Source organism: Salmo salar, chromosome ssa17 (assembly GCF_905237065.1).
Source record: "Salmo salar chromosome ssa17, Ssal_v3.1, whole genome shotgun sequence".
NCBI classification, from domain to species: Eukaryota; Metazoa; Chordata; class Actinopteri; order Salmoniformes; family Salmonidae; genus Salmo; species Salmo salar.
In genome coordinates this window covers 83,138,181-83,150,647 of record NC_059458.1, presented here as the reverse complement: position 1 = coordinate 83,150,647, position 12,467 = coordinate 83,138,181, and positions in this window count along the sequence as shown.

Here is a 12,467-nt window from a genome sequence, read left to right as displayed (position 1 = left end):
GTGTCTGGGACGAGGGGACTAATGTAATAGTGAGTGTCTGGGACGAGGGCACTACTGCAATAGTGAGTGTCTGGGACGAGGGGACTAATGTAATAGTGAGTGTCTGGGACGAGGGGACTAATGTAATAGTGAGTGTCCGGGACGAGGGGACTAATGTAATAGTGAGTGTCCGGGACGAGGGCACTACTGCAATAGTGAGTGTCCGGGGACGAGGGCACTACTGCAATAGTGAGTGTCTGGGACGAGGGCACTACTGCAATAGTGAGTGTCCGGGACGAGGGCACTAATGTAATAGTGAGTGTCCGGGACGAGGGCACTACTGCAATAGTGAGTGTCTGGGACGAGGGGACTAATGTAATAGTGAGTGTCCGGGACGAGGGGACTAATGTAATAGTGAGTGTCCGGGACGAGGGCACTAATGTAATAGTGAGTGTCCGGGGACGAGGGCACTAATGTAATAGTGAGTGTCCGGGACGAGGGCACTACTGCAATAGTGAGTGTCTGGGACGAGGGGACTAATGTAATAGTGAGTGTCTGGGACGAGGGGACTACTGCAATAGTGAGTGTCTGGGACGAGGGGACTAATGTAATAGTGAGTGTCTGGGACGAGGGGACTAATGTAATAGTGAGTGTCCGGGGACGAGGGCACTACTGCAATAGTGAGTGTCTGGGACGAGGGGACTAATGTAATAGTGAGTGTCTGGGACGAGGGGACTAATGTAATAGTGAGTGTCCGGGACGAGGCACTACTGCAATAGTGAGTGTCTGGGACGAGGGGACTAATGTAATAGTGAGTGTCTGGGACGAGGGGACTAATGTAATAGTGAGTGTCCGGGGACGAGGGCACTACTGCAATAGTGAGTGTCTGGGACGAGGGGACTAATGTAATAGTGAGTGTCTGGGACGAGGGGACTAATGTAATAGTGAGTGTCTGGGACGAGGGGACTAATGTAATAGTGAGTGTCCGGGACGAGGGGACTAATGTAATAGTGAGTGTCTGGGGACGAGGGGACTAATGTAATAGTGAGTGTCTGGGACGAGGGGACTAATGTAATAGTGAGTGTCCGGGACGAGGGGACTAATGTAATAGTGAGTGTCTGGGACGAGGGGACTAATGTAATAGTGAGTGTCCGGGACGAGGGCACTACTGCAATAGTGAGTGTCTGGGGACGAGGGGACTAATGTAATAGTGAGTGTCCGGGACGAGGGGACTAATGTAATAGTGAGTGTCTGGGACGAGGGGACTAATGTAATAGTGAGTGTCTGGGACGCAGGGGACTACTGCAATAGTGAGTGTCTGGGACGAGGGGACTAATGCAATAGTGAGTGTCTGGGGACGAGGGGACTAATGTAATAGTGAGTGTCTGGGACGAGGGCGACTAATGTAATAGTGAGTGTCCGGGACGAGGGGACTAATGTAATAGTGAGTGTCCGGGACGAGGGGACTAATGCAATAGTGAGTGTCTGGGACGAGGGGACTAATGTAATAGTGAGTGTCTGGGACGAGGGCACTACTGCAATAGTGAGTGTCTGGGACGAGGGGACTAATGTAATAGTGAGTGTCTGGGACGAGGGGACTAATGTAATAGTGAGTGTCCGGGACGAGGGGACTAATGTAATAGTGAGTGTCCGGGACGAGGGCACTACTGCAATAGTGAGTGTCCGGGACGAGGCACTACTGCAATAGTGAGTGTCTGGGACGAGGGCACTACTGCAATAGTGAGTGTCCGGGACGAGGGGACTAATGTAATAGTGAGTGTCCGGGACGAGGGCACTAATGTAATAGTGAGTGTCCGGGACGAGGGCACTAATGTAATAGTGAGTGTCCGGGACGAGGGCACTACTGCAATAGTGAGTGTCTGGGACGAGGGGACTAATGTAATAGTGAGTGTCTGGGACGAGGGTACTACTGCAATAGTGAGTGTCCGGGACGAGGGGACTAATGTAATAGTGAGTGTCTGGGACGAGGGGGACTAATGTAATAGTGAGTGTCCGGGACGAGGCACTACTGCAATAGTGAGTGTCTGGGACGAGGGGACTAATGTAATAGTGAGTGTCTGGGACGAGGGGCACTACTGCAATAGTGAGTGTCTGGGACGAGGGCACTACTGCAATAGTGAGTGTCCGGGGACGAGGCACTACTGCAATAGTGAGTGTCTGGGGACGAGGGGCACTACTGCAATAGTGAGTGTCTGGGGACGAGGGCACTACTGCAATAGTGAGTGTCTGGGACGAGGCACTACTGCAATAGTGAGTGTCTGGGACGAGGGGACTAATGTAATAGTGAGTGTCTGGGACGAGGGACTACTGCAATAGTGAGTGTCCGGGGACGAGGGGACTACTGCAATAGTGAGTGTCTGGGACGAGGGGACTAATGTAATAGTGAGTGTCTGGGACGAGGGGACTAATGTAATAGTGAGTGTCTGGGACGAGGGGACTAATGTAATAGTGAGTGTCTGGGACGAGGGGACTAATGTAATAGTGAGTGTCTGGGACGAGGGGACTAATGTAATAGTGAGTGTCTGGGGACGAGGGGCACTAATGTAATAGTGAGTGTCTGGGACGAGGACTAATGTAATAGTGAGTGTCCGGGACGAGGGCACTACTGCAATAGTGAGTGTCTGGGGACGAGGGACTAATGTAATAGTGAGTGTCTGGGACGAGGGCACTACTGCAATAGTGAGTGTCTGGGACGAGGGGACTAATGTAATAGTGAGTGTCTGGGACGAGGGCACTAATGTAATAGTGAGTGTCGGGGACGAGGGGACTAATGTAATAGTGAGTGTCCGGTACGAGGGCACTAATGTAATAGTGAGTGTCCGGGACGAGGGGACTAATGTAATAGTGAGTGTCTGGGACGAGGGCACTAATGTAATAGTGAGTGTCCGGGGACGAGGGGACTAATGTAATAGTGAGTGTCCGGACGAGGGCACTAATGTAATAGTGAGTGTCTGGGACGAGGGCACTAATGTAATAGTGAGTGTCTGGGACGAGGGCACTAATGTAATAGTGAGTGTCTGGGACGAGGGCACTAATGTAATAGTGAGTGTCTGGGACGAGGGGCACTAATGTAATAGTGAGTGTCTGGGACGAGGGCACAATGGTTTGGTCACTGTTTCACTTCACTAGAAAAGACGCTACAGTTCCTCATTCTCCTATCTGGGAATCATCCCTTTCCGTCCTGCAACCCTGTCTCTCTCCTAGCTCCCAACACGCCAGGCTCTGATCAGATAAATGCTGCTGCGTCACCCACCCTTGGAGAGGAAAAGGCCAGGATACAGTCAGAACGTGATGTTCAGATAAACTTCTTTAGCATTGCTTCAGTTGGCCTTTCTCTATCCATTTGATCATGTAACTCGATACTGAACCGTGGCAATAAAAGGATTAAGGACAAAGCCTTGGTTTATTTCTCTACCAGCGTCACCCTGTCCTTCACCGATATCCACTCCTTTACCAAACACTGGGCTGTGTGGAGACTGAGTGGAGACCTTGGTGTACTTTGAGCTTTCATAGTGTTTTCATACACTTATTTGTGTGTCCCCAGGTAGACTTTGTGTGTGTGTACCTGTGTAGACTGTGAATGTAAGCATTCAATACTGCTATTTTAAATTTTATTGAACCTGTATTTAACTAGGAAAGTAAGTTAAGAACATATAGTTCTTTCCAATGACGTGCCAGGGTATGTCCGAGCCCGGGGAGATCTGTCTAAGGGAAAGGGGAGCAGGCACCATAGAACTGATGGATTGCTCAATCTCTCCCATGTGACTGACACACACACACACACAGGCTTGCATGCTAGCAGCTGGATCTCAGGCCAAAGAGGGGAAGTGGTGTTAAAATGAAACTTCTGTCTATTCTCATGCTGTGTGTGTGATGGTGTGTTTTCTCCTCTAGCTCTAGACGCTGCTGCTGGAAGGAGTAGCCTGAAGGAGTAGCCTGAAGGAGTAGCCTGAAGGAGTAGCCTGAAGGAGTGGCCTGAAGGAGTAGCCTGAAGGAGTGGCCTGAAGGAGTGGCCTGAAGGAGTGGCCTGCGTCTGAAATGGCTTACCTGTATAGTTAACTTCTTTTGACCAGGCCCCACTGTATAGAGAATAGGGTGCCAGTATATCTGCAGGCCCCACGGTGTAGAGAATAGGGTGCCAGTATATCTGCAGGCCCCACTGTGTAGAGAATAGGGTGCCAGTATATCTGCAGGCCCCACGGTGTAGAGAATAGGGTGCCAGTATATCTGCAGGCCCCACGGTGTAGAGAATTGGGTGCCAGTATATCTGCAGGCCCCACTGTATAGAGAATAGGGTGCCAGTATATCTGCAGGCCCCACGGTGTAGAGAATAGGGTGCCAGTATATCTGCAGGCCCCACTGTGTAGAGAATAGGGTGCCAGTATATCTGCAGGCCCCACTGTGTAGAGAATTGGGTGCCAGTATATCTGCAGGCCCCACTGTGTAGAGAATTGGGTGCCAGTATATCTGCAGGCCCCACGGTGTAGAGAATAGGGTGCCAGTATATCTGCAGGCCCCACGGTGTAGAGAATAGGGTGCCAGTATATCTGCAGGCCCCACGGTGTAGAGAATAGGGTGCCAGTATATCTGCAGGCCCCACGGTGTAGAGAATAGGGTGCCAGTATATCTGCAGCTGAACACAATCTATCTGCCAATTGATGATAATCAGTGATTTGATTGGTTTACAGTACACTATTGATTGCCAGTTAGGCTCCGCACATGGAATTATGAGGCATTTAACAGAATTTATGGTTTATGTCCAACCTCGGGAGGGACGGTGTGTGTGTGTGTGACTTCGGCAGGGACGGTGTGTGTGTGACTTCGGGAGGGACGGTGTGTGTGTCTGACCTCGGGCGGGACGGTGTGTGTGTGACCTCGGGCGGACGGTGTGTGTGTGTGTACCTCGGGCGGGGACGGTGTGTGTGTGTGTGTGACTTCGGGCGGGACGGTGTGTGTGTGTGACCTCGCGGGACGGTGTGTGTGTGCTCGGGAGGGACGGTGTGTGTGTGTGTGTGTGTGTGACCTCGGGCGGGACGGTGTGTGTGTGTGTGACCTCGGGCGGGACGGTGTGTGTGTGTGACCTCGGCGGGACGGTGTGTGTGTGTGTGACCTCGGGCGGGACGGTGTGTGTGTGTGACCTCGGGCGGGACGGTGTGTGTGTGACCTCGGGAGGGACGGTGTGTGTGTGTGACCTCGGCCGACGGTGTGTGTGTGTGTGACCTCGGGCGGGACGGTGTGTGTGTGTGTGACCTCGGGCGGACGGTGTGTGTGTGTGTGTGACTTCGGGCGGGACGGTGTGTGTGTGTGTGTGACCGGGAGGGACGGTGTGTGTGTGTGTGTGACCTCGGGAGGGACGGTGTGTGTGTGTGTGTACCTCGGGCGGGACGGTGTGTGTGTGACCTCGGCGGGACGGTGTGTGTGTGTGTGACCTCGGGCGGGACGGTGTGTGTGTGTGTGTGTACTTCGGGCGGGACGGTGTGTGTGTGTGACTTCGGGAGGGACGGTGTGTGTGTGCACCCGGGAGGACGGTGTGTGTGTGTGTGACTTCGGGACGGGGACGGTGTGTGTGTGTGACTTCGGGAGGACGGTGTGTGTGTGTGTGTGACCTCGGGCGGGACGGTGTGTGTGTGCGACCTCGGGCGGGACGGTGTGTGTGTGACTCGGGAGGGACGGTGTGTGTGTGTGTGTGACCTCGGGCGGGACGGTGTGTGTGTTGTGACTTCGGGAGGCTTGTGTGTGTGTGACCTCGGGCGGGACGGTGTGTGTGTGGCCTCGGGCGGGACGGTGTGTGTGTGTGACTTCGGGAGGGACGGTGTGTGTGTGGCCCTCGGGCGGGACGGTGTGTGTGTGTGTGACCTCGGGCGGGACGGTGTGTGTGTGTGTGACTTGGCGGGACGGTGTGTGTGTGTGTGTGTGACTCGGGCGGGACGGTGTGTGTGTGTGTGACCTCGGGCGGGACGGTGTGTGTGTGTGTGACCTCGGGAGGGACGGTGTGTGTGTGTGTGTGACCTCGGGCGGGACGGTGTGTGTGTGTGTGACTTCGGGAGGGACGGTGTGTGTGTGTGCGACCTCCACGGTGTGTGTTCTCGGGGGACGGTGTGTGTGTGTGTGACTTCGGGAGGGACGGTGTGTGTGTGTGGGACCCGGGGCCGGTGTGTGTGTGTGACCTCGGGCGGGACGGTGTGTGTGTGTGACCTGGGCGGACGGTGTGTGTGTGACTTCGGGAGGGACGTGTGTGTGTGTGTGACTTCGGGAGGAGGGTGTGTGTGTGACTTCGGAGGGACGGTGTGTGTGTGTGACTTCGGGAGGGCGGTGTGTGACTTCGGGAGGGACGGTGTGTGTGTGTGTGCCGAACCTCGGGAGGGACGGTGTTGTGTGTGTGTCGAACCTCGGGAGGGACGGTGTGTGTGTGTGTGACTTCGGGAGGGACGGTATCCAGGGGATTCAACCCCTTGACCCTTAACCTTTCTGGGATCAGGACTGAGGATTGAGAAAGGGACTCCTGCTAATCTCCCTCTCTGAGGCAGGCAGCAGGCATTATTACACCCCAGTCTACAGTATTACAGCTGATGATATTACACCCCAGTCTACAGTATTACAGCTGATGATATTACACCCCAGTCTACAGTATTACAGCTGATGATATTACACCACACAGTCTACAGTATTACAGCTGATGATATTACACCCCAGTCTACAGTATTACAGCTGATGATATTACACCCCAGTCTACAGTATTACAGCTGATGATATTACACCACACAGTCTACAGTATTACAGCTGATGATATTACACCCACAGTCTACAGTATTACAGCTGATGATATTACACCCCCAGTCTACAGTATTACAGCTGATGATATTACACCACACAGTCTACAGTATTACAGCTGATGATATTACACCCCAGTCTACAGTATTACAGCTGATGATATTACACCACACAGTCTACAGTATTACAGCTGATATATTACACCCCAGTCTGCAGTATTACAGCTGATGATATTACACCACACAGTCTACAGTATTACAGCTGATGATATTACACCCCAGTCTACAGTAATACAGCTGATGATATTACACCCCAGTCTACAGTATTACAGCTGATGATATTACACCACAGTCTACAGTATTACAGCTGATGATATTACACCACACAGTCTACAGTATTACAGCTGATGATATTACACCACACAGTCTACAGTATTACAGCTGATGATATTACACCACACAGTCTACAGTATTACAGCTGATGATATTACACCCCAGTCTACAGTATTACAGCTGATGATATTACACCACACAGTCTACAGTATTACAGCTGATGATATTACACCACACAGTCTACAGTATTACAGCTGATGATATTACACCACACAGTCTACAGTATTACAGCTGATGATATTACACCACACAGTCTACAGTATTACAGCTGATGATATTACACCACACAGTCTACAGTATTACAGCTGATGATATTACACCACACAGTCTACAGTATTACAGCTGATGATATTACACCACACAGTCTACAGTATTACAGCTGATGATATTACACCACACAGTCTACAGTATTACAGCTGATGATATTACACCCCAGTCTACAGTATTACAGCTGATGATATTACACCACACAGTCTACAGTATTACAGCTGATGATATTACACCACACAGTCTACAGTATTACAGCTGATGATATTACACCACACAGTCTACAGTATTACAGCTGATGATATTACACCCCAGTCTACAGTATTACAGCTGATGATATTACACCACACAGTCTACAGTATTACAGCTGATGATATTACACCACACAGTCTACAGTATTACAGCTGATGATATTACACCACACAGTCTACAGTATTACAGCTGATGATATTACACCCCAGTCTACAGTATTACAGCTGATGATATTACACCCACAGTCTACAGTATTACAGCTGATGATATTACACCACACAGTCTACAGTATTACAGCTGATGATATTACACCCCAGTCTACAGTATTACAGCTGATGATATTACACCACACAGTCTACAGTATTACAGCTGATGATATTACACCACACAGTCTACAGTATTACAGCTGATGATATTACACCACACAGTCTACAGTATTACAGCTGATGATATTACACCACCAGTCTACAGTATTACAGCTGATGATATTACACCACACAGTCTATAGTATTACAGCTGATGATATTACACCACCAGTCTACAGTATCTGACCTACAGCACTCTGCTTCACTGTATGATTTGATAACCCATAGAAAGAGAGCCTGCAGTCATTTAGTGGATGATGTGACAAACAGCTGGTCCTTGTTCCCTTAATTTTCATTGACCGACAGTAGCCCCTTGTCAACTTGACCTGAAGTGACTGTGTGTGTGTGTGTGTGTGTGTGTGTGTGTGTGTGTGTGTGTGTGTGTGTGTGTGTTGTGTGTGTTTTGTGTTTCCCCTATATGCATTTAGCAGCGGCACATCGCCACTTCAGATACATAAATGCATAATTAAAACATGTTCAGTGTAAACTTTAAACGACTGAAACCAGATATAAAGTATGTAGAAAAGGTAATAGAGCTTTATATTTTTTAGTAATACATTTTTCAGAACCAGCAATCACCAAAATAACAGTCAGGGAGAATGTACATTTCCAGAAATGTCAAGGCATGGAGCCAGCATGGGTTTAGTTCATGTTTGAGTCACTCCAATAGCATGAGAACAAGGTATAAGCCATGGCAAAATGTATAGAATTGCTGGAAATTTGCTTTAAACTGTGACCAACGGATGCATATCTGTATTCCCAGTCATGTGAAATCCATAGATTAGGGCCTAATGAATTTATTTCAATTGAATAATTTCCTTAAATGAAGTGTAACTCAGTAAAATCCCGGAAACGCTACACGGTGCATTTTGGTATTTTTGTTCAGTATACATGTCAGCTCATCTAAGACCCGGGTTCTCAGTGGGATTCAACAGAACCGTGTTCTGTTCCACTCCTCAGCCAAGAGAACGTGATGAGCTGTAATGTACTCCACCCTGTCGTTAGCATTCCACACTGTACACATACACTGCCTCTCACATGACACCCTAATCCCTAGTGCACTATTTTGGACTCCAATGACCCAAATAATGCCCTATTCCCTACATACCTGTAGTGCACACTATTTATGACCCTGGTCCTGTGTGGTCCTAATATGAGCCTAGGCAAAACTAGTTCCCTACTATACTAGTTTTGACTAAGGTCTCTTATGTCTGAGTGGGGGGGGTTTACTAGAGTGTCTGGGTGGGGGGTACTAGAGTGTGTGGGGGGCGGTTACTAGAGTGTCTGGGTGGGGGGTACTAGAGTGTGTGGGGTGACTAAGTGTGTGGGAACGTTACTAGAGTGTCTGGGTGGGGGTTACTAGAGTGTGTGGGGTGGGGTACTAGAGTGTGTGGGGGTGGGACTAGAGTGGGGTGGGGTGCTAGAGTGTGTGGGGGTGGGGTGCTAGAGTGTCTGGGGGTGGGGTGCTAGAGTGTGTGGGGGTGGGGTGCTAGAGTGTGTGGGGGTGGGGTACTAGAGTGTGTGGGGTGGGGTGCTAGAGTGTCTGGGGGCGGGGTCTAGTGTGTGTGGGGTGCTAAGAGTGTCTGGGGGTGGGGTGCTAGAGTGTGGGGGCGGGGTACTAGAGTGTCTTGGGGGTGGGGTACTAGAGTGTTGTGGGGGTGGGGTATGTACACTTGAATGGGAGAGTTGAACCACCACCCACAGTTCAGGCCTGACCCCAAACCCCCCTGTTGCTGTCCCCAAACCCCTGTGGTTGCTGCCCTAAACCCCCTGTTGCTGCGCCCTAAACCCCCTGTTGCTGGCCCGACCCAACCCCCTGTTGCTGGCCCCAAACCCCCTGTTGCTGGCCCTAAACCCCAAACCCCCTGTTGCTGGCCCGACAACCCCCCCTGTTGCTGGCCCCAAACCCCCTGTTGCTGGCCCCAAACCCCCCTGTTGCTGGCCCTAAACCCCCTGTTGCTGGCCCCTAAACCCCCTGTTGCTGGCCTAAACCCCCTGTTGCTGGCCCCTAAACCCCTGTTGCTGGCCTAAACCCCCCTGTTGCTGGCCCTAAACCCCCCTGTTGCTGGCCCTAAACCCCCCTGTTGCTGGCCCTAAACCCCCTGTTGCTGGCCCTAAACCCCTGTTGCTGGCCCCAAACCCCCTGTTGCTGGCCCTCAAACCCCTTGCGGCCCCAAACCCCCTGTTGCTGGCGCTGACCCCAAACCGCCCCGTTGCTGGCGCTGACCCCAAACCCCCCGTTGCTGGCGCTGACCCCAAACCGCCCGTTGCTGGCGCTGACCCCAAACCGCCTGTTGCTGGCGCTGACCCCAAACCGCCCTGCTGGCTGACCCCAAACCGCCCGTTGCTGGCGCTGACCCCAAACCCGCTGGCGCTGCCCCACTGGCGTTCGCCCCGGCCCGTTTGTGTTTACCCATGTTTTCTTTGTGTTCTTTTTTTACAGCAAAGTGTGTGTGTGCCTGCATGAGAATTTTTTTGTGTGTATCGATTGAGTTGTATAACCAGTCTTGAGGAAGGCTTGGTTCAGGTCCGGTTTGGTTCATGGATAGAGGCTTTCAGCTCCACTCCTTTCCTGTATTTCCACAGGAAGTGGACAAGCAAGTTTTCTGAGTAGATAACTGATTGCCCCCCTCCCCCTCCACACCAACAGATCCTCCCTGTTCCCTGTCCAGCCCTCCCGGCAGTGCTGTAATTACAAATAGTTATGTTCCTGGACCAGTGAAGGGAGATATCACTCTGGTGTGTGTTGTGAACCAGGGATATGTAGCAGAGATATCACTCTGGTGTGTTTGTGGACCAGAATATCACTCTGGTGTGTTTGTGGACCAGGGATACATAGCAGAGATATCACTCTGGTGTGTGTTGTGGACCAGGGATACGTAGCAGAGATATCACTCTGGTGTGTGTTGTGGACCGTCGAGATATCACTCTAGTGTGTGTTGTGGACCAGGGATCATAGCAGCAGATGTCACTCTGGTGTGTGTTGTGGACCAGGGATACATAGCAGAGATATCACTCTGGTGTGTGTTGTGGACCAGGATACGTAGCAGAGATATCACTCTGGTGTGTGTTGTGGACCAGGGATACATAGCAGAGATATCACTCTGGTGTGTGTTGTGGACCAGGGATCATAGCAGGATATCACTCTGGTGTGTGTTCGTGGACCAGTGATACATAGCAGAGATATCACTCTGGTGTGTGTTGTGGACCAGGGATACGTAGCAGAGATATCACTCTGGTGTGTGTTGCTGGACCAGTGATACATAGCAGAGATGTCACTCTGGTGTGTGTTGTGGACCAGGGATACATAGCAGAGATATCACTCTGGTGTGTGTTGTGAACCAGGACATACAGAGATATCACTCTGGTGTGTGTTGTGGACCAGATATCACTCTGGTGTGTGTTGTAGACCAGTGATACATAGCAGAGATATCACTCTGGTGTGTGTGTGGACCAGAGATATCACTCTGGTGTGTTTGTGACCAGGGATACGTAGCAGAGATATCACTCTGGTGTGTGTTGCGGACAGGATATCACTCTGGTGTGTGTTGTGGACCAGTGATACATAGCAGAGATATCACTCTGGTGTGTGTTGTGGACCAGGGATATCACTCTGGGTGTGTTGTGGACCAGTGATACATAGCAGAGATATCACTCTGGTGTGTGTTGTGGACCAGAGATATCACTCTGGTGTGTGTTGTGGACCAGAGATATCACTCTGGTGTGTGTTGTGGACCAGGGATACGTAGCAGAGATATCACTCTGGTGTGTGTTGTGGACCAGGGATACATAGCAGAGATATCACTCTGGTGTGTGTTGTGGACCAGGGATCCAGAGATATCACTCTGGTGTGTGTTGTGGACCAGGGATACATAGCAGAGATATCACTCTGGTGTGTGTTGTGGACCAGGGATATAGCAGAGATATCACTCTGGTGTGTGTTGTGGACCAGGGATATCACTCTGGTGTGTGTTGTGGACCAGCCAGAGATATCACTCTGGTGTGTGTTGTGGACCAGAGATATCACTCTGGTGTGTGTTGTGGACCAGGGATACGTAGCAGAGATATCACTCTGGTGTGTGTTGTGGACCAGATGTGGATATCACTCTGGTGTGTTGTGGACCAGGGATATCACTCTGGTGTGTGTTGTGGACCAGGGATATAGCAGAGATATCACTCTGGGTGTGTGTTGTGACCAGGGATACATAGCAGGGATATCACTCTGGTGTGTTTGTGGACCAGGGATATCACTCTGGTGTGTGTTGTGGACCAGGGATACGTAGAGATATCACTCTGGTGTGTGTTGTGGACCAGGGATATCACTCTGGTGTGTGTTGTGGACCAGGATACGTAGCAGAGATATCACTCTGGTGTGTGTTGTGGACCAGGATATCACTCTGGTGTGTGTTGTGGACCAGGG